Raw genomic sequence first — 19,234 nt, forward strand, 5'->3', positions numbered from 1 at the left:
AGGCTAGTAGAGAGATTCAAGCTCTCCAGTGACAGCCTATAATAAAAGTTTTCTTTATGCCTGAAAAACTGCCCTATTGTCTACGTTTCACACACTGAAGTGAAGTGAGTGCTTGGACATATATACTGCTGGGGTGGTGTGAGAGTCTAGAAACATACATAATAATTTCACACAGCTAAACCCTGTGCAGATTTTTCACTCATTCCTATAACAAGGCTCCCAGTACTAGTCCGGTTATTTTTTCAGCATATCCTAGAACTAACACCCTTCTAGGAGTGGACATATCTGAACCTTTTTCAGTCAAACAAATTTCTACTAAATCCTTCTCTACATAGCCCCTAAGCTTAATACATGCATTTGATATTGCGACAACTGGACTGGTGGCTTGGTCCCAGTATATTATTACACAGAGAGCGTCCATTTTTCTTTCCTTTTTCCTTACACACTCTCTCCCCCCCTTTTCCTGTTATATGAGAGTACAGCAGGTCATATTCACAAACTTTTTACCGACTTGGCCCAGTGGTGGCAAAATCCCTGGAGAGAGTGTACGCCAGCTCTGCTGTACCATTTATTTTTGTGGAGGGCTGAACAAGGTAAACTTCTAGTAACAGTTTCTAATAACTCACACGTCCACATTTACGTGAAGTTAGGCTGCAGAAAGGTCCTGGAAGTAAACTAGCCTAAAAACTGACTCTCTTATAGGCCACCTCAGTTAATATAGCTAAAGGCTCCAACATGATGGGCTAGAGACCTCAGTGAGACAGGTGAGGCCCCCCAAATGCTAGATGTCTACGAGTCATCCCCTCTGAAACATTAAAACTGCTGATACCATTTCTTGCCAGAAACAGTTCATCAGGATCTCTATTGTTGTGATATACGTATACACCTCTTCTGTTCAGATAAAATGTCTCAATGCCAGAGGAAGAAACCCAAGCACCAGGAAGGCCCTAAAGGCACAGTTGTGGATCATTTCCATAGCAAATCTCAGGTAGACAGAGACTTTTCTGATGAGGACTCTCGTGATTCACCTACTCCTGCTAAGATGACGGACCTTTTTGGCTCTCAAACCCATGTACACTCTCACTCAGATACTGCAGTTATAGATCTCATTAACTCCCTGTCTACAAAGATGGACTCACATTATGCCTCACTAAGGCAAGATATCAAGTCATCAGTAGCTGACCTCAAAAGGGAGATTGCCGTTTTAGGAGAGAGAACAGAAACTCTTGAGCAAAAGAATGAAGACTTAGCCACAGACCAGTCCAACCTATTAGAATACACGCAGTCGCTGGCAGAACAACTCACAGATGTTGAAACAAAATTAGCAGATCTTGAGGACAGATCGAGAAGTAATCTTCGCATAAGAGGTATACCAGAGACTGTTACAAATCAAGAACTTCCTGACTACCTCAGAGACCTCTTTAAGAGCCTCCTGGGACCTTACCAGGAACAGGAGTCAACAATAGACAGGGCACATAGAGCCTTACGACCTAGGAATACATCTACTGAACTGTCTCGTGACGTCATCATTCGCTTCCATTATTTTTCTTTGAAGGAGAAGCTGTTAAGGGCATCCTTCTTAAACAAATCTCTTCCTGAACCATACCAAAAGATCCAGATCTTCCCAGATCTCTCAGTACACACTCTAGCGAAAAGAAGAAGCTTCCACCCAATTACTCAATGCTTGAGGAAACAAGAAATAAAATACAGATGGGGATTCCCTGTGAAGCTTTTTTTCCAATACAATGGACAAAACTACACTATTCCATCATTGAAGCAGGGGATAGACCTGTTGGAGAGACTACATATTTTGCAATCCTCAACTACATCCACAAAAACTCGGACACACTCTCCACCTCTAAATGTAACAGCTCAGGAATGGAGCCCTACTTCTGGTCACACGCCAGAACCTCAAAGAAGAAAAGACACGCCTGGACAGTAGAACAGATGAGTGTATTGCTTTAGTTCTGTTGTAACTGCTTTTTGACATCGAGTAATATATGTTAAGAATTATAGCCATGGACTGGGAATATTACATGTGGACTCTTAGTTCTGTTTTCAATTTTTTTATCCTTTTTCTGAGTTAAACTATAGATAATGCAGAAGTCTATGACCCTCCCAGTTTGGTCTTTAAGACCACTCTTAGACACAAATACGTCATGCTGTTTTATATTGTTATGTATGATGAGTTGTATAGGGTATTATATTTCTAGCCTATTTACTACTATACGCCCTAGGTTAAACTAACATTTGTGTCAGTGATATTTCATATGCTCTACCTTACTTATATATAGATCACCAAACAATTAGATATGCTACATTAGACGTAGATTTATGCACAGTCCTGAAGAGTCCTCCAGACTTCTATTATTAATCTAATCCATTATGAAGCTCAAGAATGAAGCCCTGCTCCTGGTCACACACCAGAATTAATAAGAAGGAAGGACACACCTAGACAACAGACCAGATGAGTGTAATCCTTTCTTCTTATCTTAACAGGTTTTTTTGACACCAAGTAATGTATGTTAAAGATTATAGTCATGATCTGTGAACATTAGCATATCGACTCTTAGTTTTGTGTTCCAATTTTTTATCTTTTTCCTGAGCCAAACTATAGTTAATACAGCAGTTTGGGCCTTAAGCCCACTCATTTTTATAAATTCATCCTGTTTTTGTATATTATCACACAACAGTTAGACTATATAGGATGTTATATTTCTGGCATAGTTACAAATATGAGCCCTAGGTTAAAATATAACTTATGTCAATAATATTATATATGCTCTACCTGACTTTTATATAAAAAGCTCCAAACAATTGAATGAGATACATTAGAAGCAGATTTATATACGGTCTTGAGGAGTCCACTAGACTTTTATTGTTAAACCAATACTTTGTTATGTTCTTTACTTCTTTCCTGAATTGAAATGTTAGCTTCCAGCTTGTTATCTATTTTGCCTGCATCTGTAAGCGTAGCAGAGTCATACTACCAAATATAGCATAGAGGTAATGGACACCTTCCTTTTACTAACTCCGCTTCATGCGACAGCTTAGTTAGTTGCCCACTACACTACCTTTGGTGTGCCCATACCCTTACCCCCTAGACTCTTGTAGACATATTTTACCCCATATTTTCATTATGTTTCGTTATAAATATTTGGGGGGCAGTATACCTGTCTCCATTCACTTAGCCTAAAATTACTTTTACTCTTACTTATTTCTCCCAGTACTATTATTTATATCCTTGGAGAGAACCTTATCAAGCAAAAATCTTATAGTCTTTTATGTGCTAAGAATTATAGCCCCACAAGATTTAAGAATTTAGACACCTAAGCCCGCCCCCCCTTTCCCCCTCCCCTTCTTATCTCCTCCCCTCACCCCTATTCCCCCACATTAACCCGAGAGATAAACTTATAGACTAATAACATTGGCTGAGCACTGAGATAGAGGAAAAAGATTTTTTTTTTTCTTCTCTTCTCTTCTTTCCCTTTCCTCCCTCCCACCCCACTTTTAAGACATAGTCTTGCTCTAAAACGGCCATCATGGATCTCGCATTCCTCACCCATAACGTACAGGGACTTAATTCGCACACAAAAAGAAGCTTACTCCTACAAAATCTCAGAAAGCTCAGAACTCATGTAGCTTTTCTGCAAGAGACACATTGGATCACTCCTACGAGGTTTCCATTTAAAAACTTTTCCACAGTTTTTGAGTCTTCTTTCCAAACTAAAGCACTGGGGGTCGCTATTCTGATTAAGGACAATGTCACAGTAGAGACAATCCATGTTGAACGTGACCCTGAGGCTAGATATGTGGTGTCAATTTGCAGACTTAACAGCGAGATTTACACGCTCGCCAACATTTATGCTCCTAACACTCATCAGATCCCATTTCTCAAGAAAATCCTCAGACTAGTGATTGAGATCAAGAGAGGTACTCTAATTTTTTTGGGGGGGGGGTTTTAATCTGGTGTGGGATCCAGCCATGTACAAGTCAAGTGATAAACTCAAACTCCTACTCGTAACACTAGTTCGCTAGCTCACTCTTTTCGTTCCCTTATAGCTCAGTATGGTCTTTACGATGTCTGGAGGGCATTAAGGCCCACTGATAGAGACTTCACTTTTTTTTCCAACCCGCACCGGTCGTTCTCCCGCATTTACCACTTCTTCGTCGAATCACAGACACTAGATATTATCTACAGTTCTAGCATAAAATTGACAGCCTGGTCAGACCATGACCCTGTAGTGATGCTATTAAACGGCCCTACTAAGGCCCCAGATATTCCCTGGAGATATGATGATTGGTTTATAAGGGACCCTATAGCCCAACAGAAACTTAAGGAACAAATTATAGAATTTATATCCGTCAACGATAATGGTCAAGCTCCTATTCAGTATGTCTGGGCCTCGCTTAAGGCATTTGTCAGAGGTGTCTGTATGAAACAGGCTTCAGTTATACAGGGAAACATGGGCAAATCCATGGCATAATTGACATGCTTATATAGATCCATCTCCGATTCCCATAAAAATACTCCCACTCCCACCGGGCTAGCGCAGCTTGAAAAAGTCCGAGCTGACATCAAACGGTTAGAATACCTAAAAACTCAACGCATGCTGAGTAGATTTCGTCGGATATTCTATTCTCAGAGTAACAAAGCTAATTCCCTCTTGGCGGGTAAGCTTAGACAGAGACGGGCTCAGAGACGTATCTCTGCGATTCAGTCTGGTAATACTATAGTTAACTCACCTAAGAGCGTTGGAAAGGCGTTTCGCTCCTACTACGCAGACTTATACAATTTGAAATACACACAAGAAGAATTTGTCAACAAGGAATGCAGTCGTGAGGATTACCTAAGATCCCTACAACTTCCCCAGCTGAATTCAGAGCAGATTGATCGCTTGAAGACCCCTCTTACTATGCAAGAACTTGTAAAAGCCATTAAACAAGCTAAACTTAATAAATCCCCGGGACCTGTTGGTTTTACCGGGAAGTTCTTTAAGACCATCTCTGATATCCTTAGCCCCATTTTGTTGAGGACTTATGATTTTGCCTCTTCAGGCATTATTTTAGAAGAATACTTACGCGCTGATATTACCACTATTCTCAAACCAGACAAGGACCCTCAGTTCTGCCAGAGCTACAGACCCATCTCTCTAATTAATTCTGACATTAAGCTGTACTCAAAGATTCTGGCGAATAGATTGGCGAGAGAAATCCCTAGTATAGTACATAAAGATCAGGTTGGGTTTGTGCCTGGCAGGGAAGGGCCAAATAACACACGACGTATCCTATCGGTGTTATATGAGGCAAAGAGACTTAATGTTCCCCTCCTGGCCCTGTCGCTCGACGCTGAAAAGGCTTTTGACAGGGTCAGGTGGGATTTTTTATGGGATGCACTGAAATCCTTTGGCTTACCTCAGCAATTCATCTTAGCAATCCGGGCACTATACTCTCACCCGTTGGCGAGAGTTAGAGGTGAGGGATTTACCTCAGAGACCTTTCCTATTACAAATGGGACTCGTCAGGGGTGCCCATTATCCCCCCTACTATTCACGCTTGCTATTGAACCTCTGGCCCAGGCTGCTAGAAATAGTCAGGTAGTCTCAGGGATGCTGTTTGGCAAATCTCAACATAAAATCGCGTTATTCGCAGATGATGTGACTCTTCTATTAACCTCACCCATGACATCTATGCCGGCAGTCTTTGATATTATCTCTAACTTCAGTATACATAGCTGGTACAAGCTTAACTTCACGAAGACGGAGGTTTTACATATTAATATTCCACAACGTGACCTTGATACATTAACTCGAAGATTCCCGTTTAAATGGTCATCCCAAACCCTTAAACACCTTGGTGTGTATTTAAGTGCTGATCTAGATACGGTCATCTCTAAAAATTTCTCAGAAAGAATCCCCTATTTCCAGAAGACACTAGATGGCTGGGAGTTCAGAGAACTGTCCTGGACCGGCAGGATAGCAGCAATTAAAATGGCCTTTTTACCTAAACTGACCTACTTGTTCCGGTGCTTGACTCTCACGATTAATAGATCCATCCTGAATAGATTAGAGCATGATCTCTAAGTATGTTTGGAGAGAACGACCTCGCACAGCTACGACGACGATCATGAAACCCATACACAGAGGAGGTCTCTCCTACCCTAGTATACTGCTGTATTATGATGCTGCCCGCCTCTCCCACCTAGCGAATTGTTCTGTTCCGGAGGCCAGTTTCCGATGGCCGGAGGTCGAACAGTCTCTACTACCTAAGGGTATCTATCTAGTAGATCTGCCTTGGATTCACCCTCATTTGCAAAAAAAATTACATATTGATCACCCGCTGATCATGATGAAGCTTACACACTGGGATACTAAAAGACATTTGCCTGAGATCTCCCCACATCCTTCTTATGTTCACAAGATCCGTACTATACTAATTTGTCTCCCTGAGACCCATCTCTCTATGTGGAGCGATACGGCAGATCTCCCACTTTCGGTTCTCTGTCGGAGGGGTAAGTTGTTAGACTTCCAATGTGCAGCAAGGGAATTTAATCTCCCACAAATACTGCATTTTGAGAATCTTCATTTGGTTTCCTAGTGTCTTGGAAGCTAGACGGATGTAGTCTTAGAAAGCGCACTAAGTGGGAAAACCGATGGTCGCAAGGCGGATCTCTTAAAGGTTTTTTATCTTTTCACTATAAAATCCTAACTACACCTCCAACTCTGACTAAACACAACCAATATCATGCGTGGGATAGGGACTTACATACTACAACCTCTCCAGAGGATTGGTATCGAGAACTAGTGAACACTAAGAAATTGATACACTGCGCTACTCTCTGGGAGATCTATTGCAAGGTTACTGTTCAATGGCATCTGGTCCCCACCACACTACACAAATTCTATAAATCTTCCCCCTTATGCTGGAGAGAGTGTGGTAATCTTGGTACATATCTACATATCTGGTAGGAGTGTCCCAAGATAAGAAACGTATGGAGACGAGTCTTTCAAACACTTAGTGATATGGGTATTGTAGTCCAAATGTCACCCTCTTTGGGCATACTTCATCATGGAGCGTCTGAGATCAGTGAAGCAGAAAGATCACTTATGATCTATATTTTAGTGGTAACTAAGCTAGTGATTGCCAGAGATTGGAAGCAAGTGTCCCCACCCTCATACTCAAAAATTATAACCATTATGGAGTACATTAAAGAAATTGAGTTATATGCCTTCAAAATGTTGAATAAGCTTGACCTTTACTTTAGTATTTGGACAGTATGGGATTCCTACCAGACTAGAACTAGAGAAAGCAGTAAAGGGAAAAGATTAACTAGATAAAGTTAATACTGCCCCTATTATCGGACTACTCCCTTTCCTTTGCTTTTCCCTTCCCCCATTCACCCTTTTTTTTTTTTCCTCTCTTCCTCTCTCCCGGTGTTGACACAATTCTTTTATATAGTATCTCTACACGTTTGATTTTTATGACCAAATTAACACTACATATTCAAGATATAGGAGTCAAGTAAGGTCAGCTGGTCTTGTATACTAATCAAAATATTAGAGAAATTTTTTATAGTACTTACATATTTCTTATGGTTATCATTATCACCGTTTTCAGCTGCTAATATCAATTGGTCTAGATATCAACCATAGAATTAACCATTAAATATTTACTATCTAGTATTTTACCCTCCCCCCCCCCCCCCCCTTTTTTTCTCTTCTCTCCCTCTTTTATACATCGCACGTTACATTGACACACTAGAATCTTGACACCTCTCCTATCTCTCTTTTGTGACTGCTACTAAGCGGTGTTTACCCGCTGAAGTCAGTCAAACGGAGACACCCTATTTGAAGGTCTCCCACATGTTTAAGACAAGGTGTCAAAAATTTTCAGACTATGTTATATAATAGAACAATGTTATTATGGCTTTGTATTTATGTATGTTTTTCTTTTTATGGTTATCATCCTCATATTTTTTGCTGCTGATAACCATTGGTTCACTCTTGAATCATCGCATTAACCATTGTTCATAAGTTTATACTGAAAAAATGAGATTCCTAAAAGACTTGCATAACATATAGTCTTCATATATTTGTACGACCATGTTAATATGCAATTGAGGATGTGGAAACAAAGATTTATCTATTAGATTTGAGTTGCTAACTGTAACCTATCCATCATGCTTGTATTGCAACTTGCTGTTTTGTACCACTTCCTTGGTGTAACTATGTTCAGAATCTCAATAAAATAAATATTTAAAAAAAAAAAAAAGATATTTATGCTTACCTGATAAATGTATTTCTTTTTCTTTGTTCTTTTGGTATCTTTTGTTTTAGAGTAAACCTAGGAGGCTGATATTATATGAGCTTAGGGACGTGCACGTGTATTTGAAGTTGTTTGAAATGTCATGTTCTATCCAATACATTTAAGTTTAATTTCTTTTACAAGATATGACGAGTCCACAGATTTCATCCTTACTTATGGGATTACATCTCCTGCCCAGCAGGAAGTGGCAAATATAGTGGTATATATAGCTCCTCCCTTCCTTCCCACTCCAGTCATTCGACTGAAGTTAGGAAGAGAAAGGAAAAGCCAAAGGTGCAGAGGTGACTGAAGTTTAACAAAAATAATTACCTGTCTTAGAAATGACAGGGTGGGATGTGGACTCGTCATATCGTAAAATAAATACAATTTATCAGGTAAGCATAAATTTCCTTTTCTTTTACAAGATATGACGAGTCCACGGATTTCATCCTTACTTATGGGATACAATACCAAAGCTATAGGACACGGATGAAAGGGAGGGACAAGACAGGAACCTAAAAGGAAGGCACACCTCCGTGAAGAACCTTTCTCCCAAAACCAGCCTCAGATGAAGCAAAAGTGTCAAATTTGGAAAATTTGGAAAAAGTGAGAAGAGATGACCAAGTTGCAGCCTTGCAAATCTGTTCAACAGAAGCATTGTTTTTTAAATGCCCATGAATGCCAGATGAATACTCTTCAGCCAAAATGAAAGAGAGGTAGCCGTAACTTTCTGACCCCTACACTTTCCAGAAAAAAACAATAAATAAAGAAGATGATTGACGAAAATATTTAGTCGCCTGTAAGTAAAACTTCAGGGCACGGACCACGTCCAAGTTATGCAACAAACACTCCTTCTTAGAAGAAGGATTAGGACACAATGAAGGAACAACAATTTCCTGATTAATATTCTTATTAGAAACAACCTTAGGAAGAAAACCAGGTTTGGTACGTAAAACCACCTTATCAGAATGAAAAATTAGATAAGGAGAGTCACATTGTAATGCTGAAAGCTCAGAAACTCTATGAGCAGAAGAAATAGCAACCAAAAACAAAACATTCCAAGATAACAACTTAATATATATGGAATGCATGGGTTCAAATGGAACTCCTTGAAGAACCTTAAGAACTAAATACAAACTCCAGGGTGGAGCAATTGGTCTAAACACGGGCCTGATTCTGGTCAGAGCCTGACAAAAAGACTGAACGTCTGGAACATCTGCCAAACGATTGTGTAGTAAAATCAACAAAGCAGAAATTTGTCCCTTTAAGGAACTTGCTGATAACCCCTTCTCCAATCCATCTTGGAGAAAAGATAAAATTCTGGCAATCCTGACTCTACTCCATGAGTAGCCCTTGGATTCACACCAATAAAGATATTTACGCCATATCTTATAGTAAATCTTTCTAGTGACAGGCTTACGTGCCTGAATCAAAGTATCAATGACCGAATCAGAGAACCCCCGCTTAGATAAAATCAAGCGTTCAATCTCCAAGCAGTCAGCTGCAGAGAAACCAGATTTGGATGTTGGAAAGGCCCCTGAATGAGCAGGTCCTGCCTCAATGGAAGCTTCCACGGCGGCAGAGAGGACATGTCCACTAGATCGGCATACCAAGTCCTGAGAGGCCACGCAGGCACGATCAGAATAACCGTAGCCCTCTCCAGTTTGATGCGAGCAATTACTCGGGGAAGGAGAGCAAACGGCGGAAACACATAAGCCAGGTTGAACGACCAAGGCACTGCCAAGGCATCTATCAGTTCGGCCTGAGGATCCCTTGACCTGGATCCGTATCTTGGGAGCTTGGCATTCTGACGAGACGCCATCAGATCCAATTCCGCTCTGCCTCACCTGAGAATCAGAGTGGCAAAAACCTCCGGGTGAAGTTGCCACTCCCCCGGATGAAACGTCTGTCTGCTTAAAAAGTCTGCTTCCCAGTTGTATGTAGATCGCTGACAGATGAAAAGATTGAGCCTCTGCCCATCAAATTATCTTGGATACTTCTGTCATCGCTAAGGAACTCCTTGTTCTTCCCTGATGATTGATGTAAGCCACAGTCGTGATGTTGTCCGACTGAAAACGGATGAACTTGGCCGAGGCCAACTGAGGCCAAGCCTGAATCACATTGAATATTTCTCTTAATTCCAGAATATTGATTGGAAGTAGAGACTCCGACTGAGTCCACACACCCTGAGCCTTCACCCCAGCCTAGTAGACTGGCGTCCGTTGTCACAATCACCCATGAAGGTCTGCGGAAGCACGTCCCTTGGGACAGATGATCCGGTGACAACCACCAAAGAAGAGAGTCTCTTGTCTCCTGGTCCAGATCTGAGGAGACAAATTTGCATAATCTCCATTCCACTGCCTGAGCATGCTCAGTTGTAGCGGTCTGAGATGAAAACAAGCAAACGGAATGATGTCCATTGCCGCCACCATCAATCCAATTACCTCCATGCATTGAGCCACTGATGGCCGAGGACTGGACTGAAGGGCTCGGCATGTATTCAGAATCTTTGACTTTCTGTCCTCTGTCAAGAAAATTTTCATGGATATAGAATTTATTAGAGTTCCCAAGAAGGGAACGCTTGTCTGTGGAATTAGTGAACTCTTTTCTAGATTCACCTTCCAACCGCGAGTCCTCAGAAAGGACAGCACCATGTCTGTATGAAATTTTGTCAGATGGTAGGACGACGCCTGGATCAGAATATCATCCAGATAAGGCACCACTGCAATGCCCCGCGGCCTGAGGACCGCCAGAAGGGACCCTAGAACCTTTGTGAAGATCCTGGGTGCTGTGGCCAACCCGAAGGGAAGAGCTACAAACTGAATATGTTTATCCAGGAAGGAAAACCTTAGGAACTGGTGATGATCCTTGTGGATAGGAATATGAAGATATGCATCCGTCAAGTCCACGGTAGTCATATATTGACCCTCCTGGATCAATGGCAGAATTGTTCGAATAGTCTCCATCTTGAAGGATGGGACTCTGAGAAACTTGTTTAGACTTTTTAGATCTAAAATAGGTCGAAACGTGCCCTCTTTTTTGGGGACCACGAAAAGATTTGAGTAAAACCCCTGACCCTGTTCCAGTATTGGAACGGGACAAATTACTCCCATAGTAGAGAGGTCTTTTACACAACGTAAGAACGCCTCTCTTTTCATGTGGTCTACAGACAATCGTGAAAGAAGAAAACTCCCCCTTGGGAGCGAAGTCTTGAATTCCAGATGATACCATTGGGACATGATTTCCAGTGCTCAGGGGTCCGTAACATCTTGTACCTAAGCCTGGGCAAAGAGAGAAAGTCTGCCCCCTACTAGATCCAGTCCCGGATCGGGGGCCACCCCTTCATGCTGTCTTGGTAGCAGCAGCGGGCTTCTTGGGTTGCTTACCCTTGTTCCAAGCCTGGTTGGGTCTCCAGACTGACTTGGCCTGCGCAAAATTTCCTTCCTGTTTAGCTGAAGAGGAAGAAGAGGGAACTCCTTTGAAGTTCCGAAAGGAACAAAAATTATTTTGTTTACCCCTCAGTTTAGCTGTCTTATCCTGAGGTAGGAGATGACCCTTACCTCCCGTAATGTCAGAAATGATTTATTTCAAGTCAGGTCCGAATAGGGTCTTCCCTTTGACAGGAATAGCCAAAAGCTTTGACTTGGATGACACATCAGCAGACCAAGACTTTAACCATAATGCTCTACGCGCTAAAATGGCAAATCCGGCATTCTTATCCGCCAATTTAACAATCTGAAAGGCGGCATCCGTAATAAAAGAATTAGCCCGTTTAAGAGCCTTAATTCTTTCTAAAATGTCCTCTAAAGGAGTCTCAGTCTTAAGAGACTCTTCCAAACCAGAAGGCCGCCGCAGTGGTCACTGGTACAATGCAGGCCGTCGGTTGTAAGAGGAAACCCTGATGAATAAATAACTTTTTTAGAAGACCCTCCAATTTTTTATCCATAGGGTCTTTCAAAGCACAACTGTCCTCAATAGGAATAGTTGTACGCTTAGCCAGGGTAGATATAGCTCCCTCCACCTTAGGGACTGTTTGCCAAGAGTCCCGAACGGTGTCAGATATGGGATACATTTTCTTAAAATTAGGAGATGGTGAGAACGGGATACCCGGTCTTTCCCATTCCTGAGTAATTTCCGAAATTATTTAGGAACCGGAAAAACATCAGAGTAAGTAGGCACCTGTAAGTATTTGTCCATCTTACACAATTTCTCTGGTGGAAACACAATAGAATCACAGTCATCCAGAGTCGCTAAAACCTCCCGAAGTAATAGGCAGAGGTGTTCAAGCTTAAATCTAAAGGACATCACGTCCGTATCCGTCTGAGGCAACACACTTCCCGAATCGGAAAGTTCCCCCTCAGACAGAAGTTCCCTGACCCCCAAATCAGATTCCTGTGAGGGTACATTGTAAATAGCTACCAAAGCATCAGAGGTTACAGCATTCTCATGAACCTCTGTCCTGCTGCGCTTGCCCTGTAATACTGGCAGTTTAGATAAGACCTCTGTAAGGGTAGTTGACATAACTGCAGCCATATCCTGCAGAGTAAATGAAGTAGACACGGTTGAAGAACCTGGCGTCACTTGTGTGGGCGTTAAAGGTTGTGACGCTTGGGGAGAATTAAGCGGCATACCCTTATTCTCATCAGACTGGGAATCAATCTTAGGCACATTTTGCTTAAAGAAAATTTGCTCTTTACATTGTAAGGCCCTTTCAGTACATGAGGGACAAAAAGTAAGAGGGGGTTCCACAATGGCATCTAAACACATAGAACAAGTAGTCTCATCAAGATCAGACATATTGAACAGAATAGCAATAGCAATAACAGTCTTTCTTTACTGGATAAATTGAGCTTTGGAGTCAAATTATAAATTTAAACAAAAAAGAACTGCGCCTATAAATAATAAAAGCGCAACAATTTTACTGTCAGCAGTCAAAAACAACGTTTGCAGCAATAAAGATACTCTAACGTATCCAAAATAGCTTAACAATATTGCACCACTTGATAAATTATATTATACATCAATTTATAACCACTTTTATCAGTTTATCAATTTATTTCAGATTAGGCCCTTGCATCTCGCCACAGCTCTGCTGCGGCGCCTATCTGCCCTCAGATCACAGTGATTCTATCCAAGAATCCTTCGTACAAGAAACAACATAGGCCCCACCGGAGTTCAGGCCCTTGAAGCTGATCGAAATGATACTGCACGTCTGAGCGTGCAAAATTAGGCCCCGTCCACCGTGGGCGTAACTCAATCCGAAGTGAAACCCGCATGGGAGTAAAACAACATGACGGATTCTCAAACAATAAGCCATGTGCCGCCTCAAAAATAAAACGCCAGCTCATGAAAAACATTGTCCTCTTCAATACAGTGACAATGAACTAACAATAACAGCCCTTAGGCAGAACCACATCTCCCAGCGTCTTAGCCCACACTGATTTTAATACACATAGTTGAAAATATACAGGTATCAAAATAACATTTGCAGCAAGCAATTACTTTAAAAGGGAATTTCAGGTACACCATTTCCATTATATAGTGCATACTTCTTACCCATCCCCAGACAGGGAAAAATGTCAGCCTGTTCTGATGCATCAAGTCTCCCCAGAAACAAATGACTGAACATACCTCAATGCTGCTTGTAGCATGACACGGTTCTCCACACTGAAGATATTTCTTTTACACTACCTTCAACTGCTCTGTGGAAACCAGTAGGATCTTAGGTAATGTTCGCTAAGATCATCAACATCAGGGCAGAAAAATAATAAGTCTCCATTCCTCTTAGGAATTAATCGACTGACGGTTCCCCCTGAGAAAAATAGTACTCACTGGCACCATTTAAAAATAAAAAACTTCTTGATTGAAGAATCTAAACTAACACCTCACTTACCTCTTCCTACTACTAACACAGGCAAAGAGAATGACTGGGGTGGGAGGGAAGGGAGGAGCTATATATACAGCTCTGCTGTGGTGCTCTTTGCCTCTTCCTGCTGGGCAGAAGACGTATCCCATAAGTAAGGATGAAATCTGTGGACTCGTCATATCTTGTAAAAGAAATTAAACTTAAATGTATTGGATAGAACATGACATTTCAAACAACTTCAAATACATGTGCACGTCCCTAAGCTCATATAATATCAGCCTCCTAGGTTTACTCTAAAACAAAAGATACCAAAAGAACAAAGCAAATGAGATAATAGAAGTAAATTGAAAGTTGGGTAAAATTGCTGTTCTATCTGAATTATCAGCGTTTAACTTTCACTATCAGATTTGGCTTCTGTCTTTGATGTTGTTTTCCTAATTATTCAGTGATATTGGGTTTTTACTTATACAAAAAAACACAAAATACTGGTCTGGATTACAATCACTTTTTATTTGCATGAAAAAACATTGTATATCGTTATATAGTAAAAAGCAGCATTACATGATATATGCACACAATGGTATAAATATACCTAACACTTGTGCTCTTGATACAAAGGGATTCATCAGACATAATGTTCCATTTAGTTATAGTAGCCATTTAAAGTAAACTGATTTTGATTACGTATGTACCGGTTACTGATATTGTGTCTCATGAAATAAAATCAGTTTCCCCTCAGTAATTCCTCTGGTATATAACATGTACAATGCTAAGCATCTATTACTATAAGAAAAGGTTTATTCACATGATGTGCACATTAAATATATCTCCCAGATGTCAATCATTTGAGACTGATGTTCTTGTTTATATAATTCTCTAACACTCTATTCATATAAAGACTCCTTTATTCTGTAAATGTAATTATTTTCTCCCCTATGTAAAACAAACATACAACTCATAACACTGGCATATTAATAAACAAGACTGGGGGTGCTTTAGGGGTGAATGGTTGTGTAAAACTGGTCAGTATGAGGACAGATCTGTATATTCCAGCGTGGTGTTTGGATTCTATCACATTTATATAAGAGAAACTGAGGTGCACATATATAGAGGAACAAATGATAGCAAGAGAGCACTTCCAATCTGGGGCTTTTATAACTCGGATTAGAAAGTATTATTTACAATATCATCCTTTTTGATGCTTCCATATAGAGAGTTTGTCCTCTTTACGATAATTGTAAAAAGGTTTGCACACTGTGTTTATAAAGTTTATTTGTGTGTAAATATTTGGTGTTTTATGATACCTGATTTCAATAAAAAAACTTTTTTCCACTTTCTAAACATATGAAAGGTTTCTTCCCTTGTGAATCCTTTCATGAGTTTTCAGATTACTCATTCGTGTAAAACTTTTCCCACACTCTGTACATGTGAACGGCTTTTCTCCTGTGTGAATCATTTCATGCTTTTTCTGATCACTCTTTTGTGTAAAACTTTTCCCACACTCTGTACATGTGAATGACTTTTCTCCTGTGTGAATCCTTTCATGATATTTCAAATGATTCATGTACATAAAACTTTTTCCACACTCTGTACATGTGAAAGGCTTTTCTCCTGTGTGACTCCTTTCATGCTTTTTCAGATCACACTTTTGTGTAAAACTTTTCCCACACTCTGTACATGTGAAAGGCCTTTCTCCTGTGTGAATCATTTCATGATATTTCAGATGACTCATTTGTGTAAAACTTTTTCCACACTCTGTACATGTGAAAGGGTTTTCTCCTGTGTGAATTATTTCATGCTTTTTCAGATTACTCTTTTGTGCAAAACTTTTTCCACACTCTGTACATGTGAAAGGCTTTTCTCCTGTGTGACTCCTTTCATGATATTTCATATGACTCATGTGCATAAAACTTTTTCCACACTCTGTACATGTGAAAGGCTTTTCTCCTGTGTGAATCCTTTCATGAGTTTTCATATGACTCTTTTGAGTAAAACTTTTTCCACACTCTGTACAAGTGAAAGGCTTTTCTCCTGTGTGACTCCTTTCATGCTTTTTCAGATCACTCTTTTGTGTAAAACTTTTTCCACACTCTGTACATGTGAAAGGCTTTTCTCCTGTGTGAATCTTTCTATGAGTTTTCAGATAATTAATTTGTGTAAAACATTTGCCGCACTCAGTACATGTGTGTGGTTTCTCACCTGTGTGAATTCTGTAGTGTTCTAGTAGAGGAGACTTCCATCTAAAGCTTTTATCACACTCTGTACATTGAAAAGGGTTCTCCTGTATATGAATCATTTGACTAGACTGTAGACTTTTCTCTTCTTTAATATGTTTTGAAAATGTGTGTGGTTTATCCTCAGGAATAATAATTTCACTAGATAAGGCATAAATGCTGTCCTCTTGTTTGATGACTAAATTACTCTCTGTACATAGTGATTGCTGCCCAGTTCCTGACAATTCACCATCTTCTTTAAATATCTGCTGTGATATCCCCAATGTTTGTGAATAGTCATTGGTGTCTAAGACTGTAGTGAAGGATAGATATGAACTATTGACGTTTTTGTCTAAATGAAAAGAAATAGAATTAAAAAAAATAAGAATGTTTATTCATTTATAATATAATACATCTAAATAAAAAAATATGTTTTATACTCAAAATTGTCTTCAGTTTTCTATTTTTAAATGTATTTACCTGTAAATCACAAATTAAAAAAGCATGACATAGAAAGTAAACATAACTACATCATAGTAAACTAAATTACTGATGAAAACAAGTTATAGGCCCCATTAAACAAGGTGCATGTGGATAATGTTCTCTAAAATGTTAATTTAAATTATTTTCAATTGTTTTCTTGGATAGAGTTAAAGGGACAGTCTAGACAAAAAAAAAGTTCATGATTCAGATAGAGCATGTAATTTTAAACAATTTTCCAATTTACTTTTATCACTAATTTTGCTTTGTTCTCTTGGTATTCTTAGTTGAAAGCTTAACCTAGGAGGTTCATATGCTAATTTCTTAGGCCTTGAAGGCCACCTCTTTTCAGAATGCATTTAAACAGTTTTTTACCACTAGAGGGTGTTAGTTTATGTATTTCATATAGATAACACTGTGCTCTTGAAGTTATCTGGGAGCAGGCACTGATTGGCTAAACTGTCAAAAGAACTGAAATAAAGAAGAAGTTTGCAGAGGCTTAGATACAAGATAATCACAGAGGTTAAAAGTATATTAATATAACGGTGTTAGTTATGCAAAAGTGGGGAATGGGTAATAAAGGGATTATCTATCTTTTAAAACAATAACAATTCTGGTGTAGACTGTCCCTTTAAGAAAAGAAAGGTTTTTTTTGTTTACATAGAAAGATAATATAAAGAGATGTTCTTTTGGCAAATTCAGTCCATTTAAAAGGATCATAAAATAAAGAATTACAAAAACACAGATGCATAATAAAAATACAATGCAATAAAATGTACTATGAAATTTAAAAGAGAAGTAGATTGTTTTCTATCAGCCAATAACAGACTCATATTTTTATATAATGTGAACTCCTGCATATGCTAAGTCAGAGCCCTTGCCTCGGGTCATTTAAAAGGCTGTGTACAATAAATTGCAAACAGTAAACAGTTATTTCACATAAAAATAAAGCTAAAGGTGAAATTTCCCATACACTTTATACTATTGTATACACCGGTAAAACAATCATTAGAAACACATTAAAGGGACAGCAAAGTCACAATTAAACTTTTATGAATCAAATTTAAACAACTTTCCAATTTCCTTCTATTATCAAATCTGCTTTATTCTCTTGGGGACCTTTGTGACAAAGCATATAATGCACTATGGTGCGCTAGCTGCTGATTAGTGGCACATACAAGCCTCTTGTCATTGGCTCACCTGGCTCCCAGTAGTGCATTGCAGTTGCTTCAGTAAAGAATACCTAGAGAATTAAGAAAATATTATAATAGAAGTCAGTTGGAAAGTTGTTGAAAATTATATGTTCTATTTAAATGATCAAAAACATTTGAGGTTTCTTGTTATTTTAAGGGGAAACAAATGTACAGGACAGTGTCCCTTTAAGTCTTTGATCATGTGACAAACATCAGCAGCTGAAGGTGCAGAATACACTTACTAAGGTCTTTACTAACAACAAGAATCAGTCACAGATCAGTGGGATAAACGTTCTGATGATAAACAGGTGCAGCTAATAGAAATAAGAAATGTATTATAAAATAACCTCATTAGAAATAAAATAATATGCAGATCACAAGATATTTATGATTAGATCAGTATATGTGATGAGACTGATAAAACAGGGCCATAAGCTGAGTGATATTTATTACTGGAGCAAATGGCAGCTTCAAACTAATATTAAATGAAAATGGTTTATCTGGGCTCTAAAGTTAAAGGGACAGTAAACACCAGAATTTTTGTTGTTTAAAAAGGTAGATAATCCCTTTATTACCCATTCCCCAATTTTGCATAACCAACACAGTTATAATAATATACTTTTTACCTCTGTGATTACCTTGTATCTATGCCTCTGCAAACTGCCCCCTTATTTCAGTTCTTTTGACAGACATGCATTTTTAGCCAATCAGTGCTTACTCTTAGGAGCTTCACGTGCCAGAGCTCAATGTTATCTATATGAAACACATGAACTAACACCCCCTAGTGGTGAAAAACTGTCAAAATGCTTTCCGATTAGAGGCAGTCTTCAAGGTCTAAGAAATTAGCACATGAACCTCCTAGATTTAGCTTTCAACTAAGAATACCAAGAGAACAAAGCAAAATTGGTGATAAAAGTAAATTGGAAAGTTGTTTAAAATTACATGCCCTATTTAAATCATGAAATATTTTTTTTTACTTTACTGTCCCTTTAATTATAAACCTATAGGGAAATACATGATTTTGGTTGGCTGATACTTAATAATCTGTTGCTCATTGGATAACAGGAGAAGCCCCCAAATGTATTATTGGACAGACCTCCTCAAGCTTGAAAATATGGTTTGGTTCTGCTACAAACTGCTGTCAATCATTATCTATTAAATTGGGCTTTTAAAATGAA

At 39.3% G+C, this 19,234-nt stretch overlaps 1 pseudogene; it reads right to left on the reverse strand.

Annotated features, from left to right (window-relative positions):
* LOC128661329 (zinc finger protein 585A-like) overlaps nt 1-19,234 on the reverse strand; it is a 218,102-nt pseudogene that overhangs the window by 114,704 nt on the left and 84,164 nt on the right.

Source organism: Bombina bombina, chromosome 5 (assembly GCF_027579735.1).
Source record: "Bombina bombina isolate aBomBom1 chromosome 5, aBomBom1.pri, whole genome shotgun sequence".
In the NCBI taxonomy this organism is placed as follows: Eukaryota; Metazoa; Chordata; class Amphibia; order Anura; family Bombinatoridae; genus Bombina; species Bombina bombina.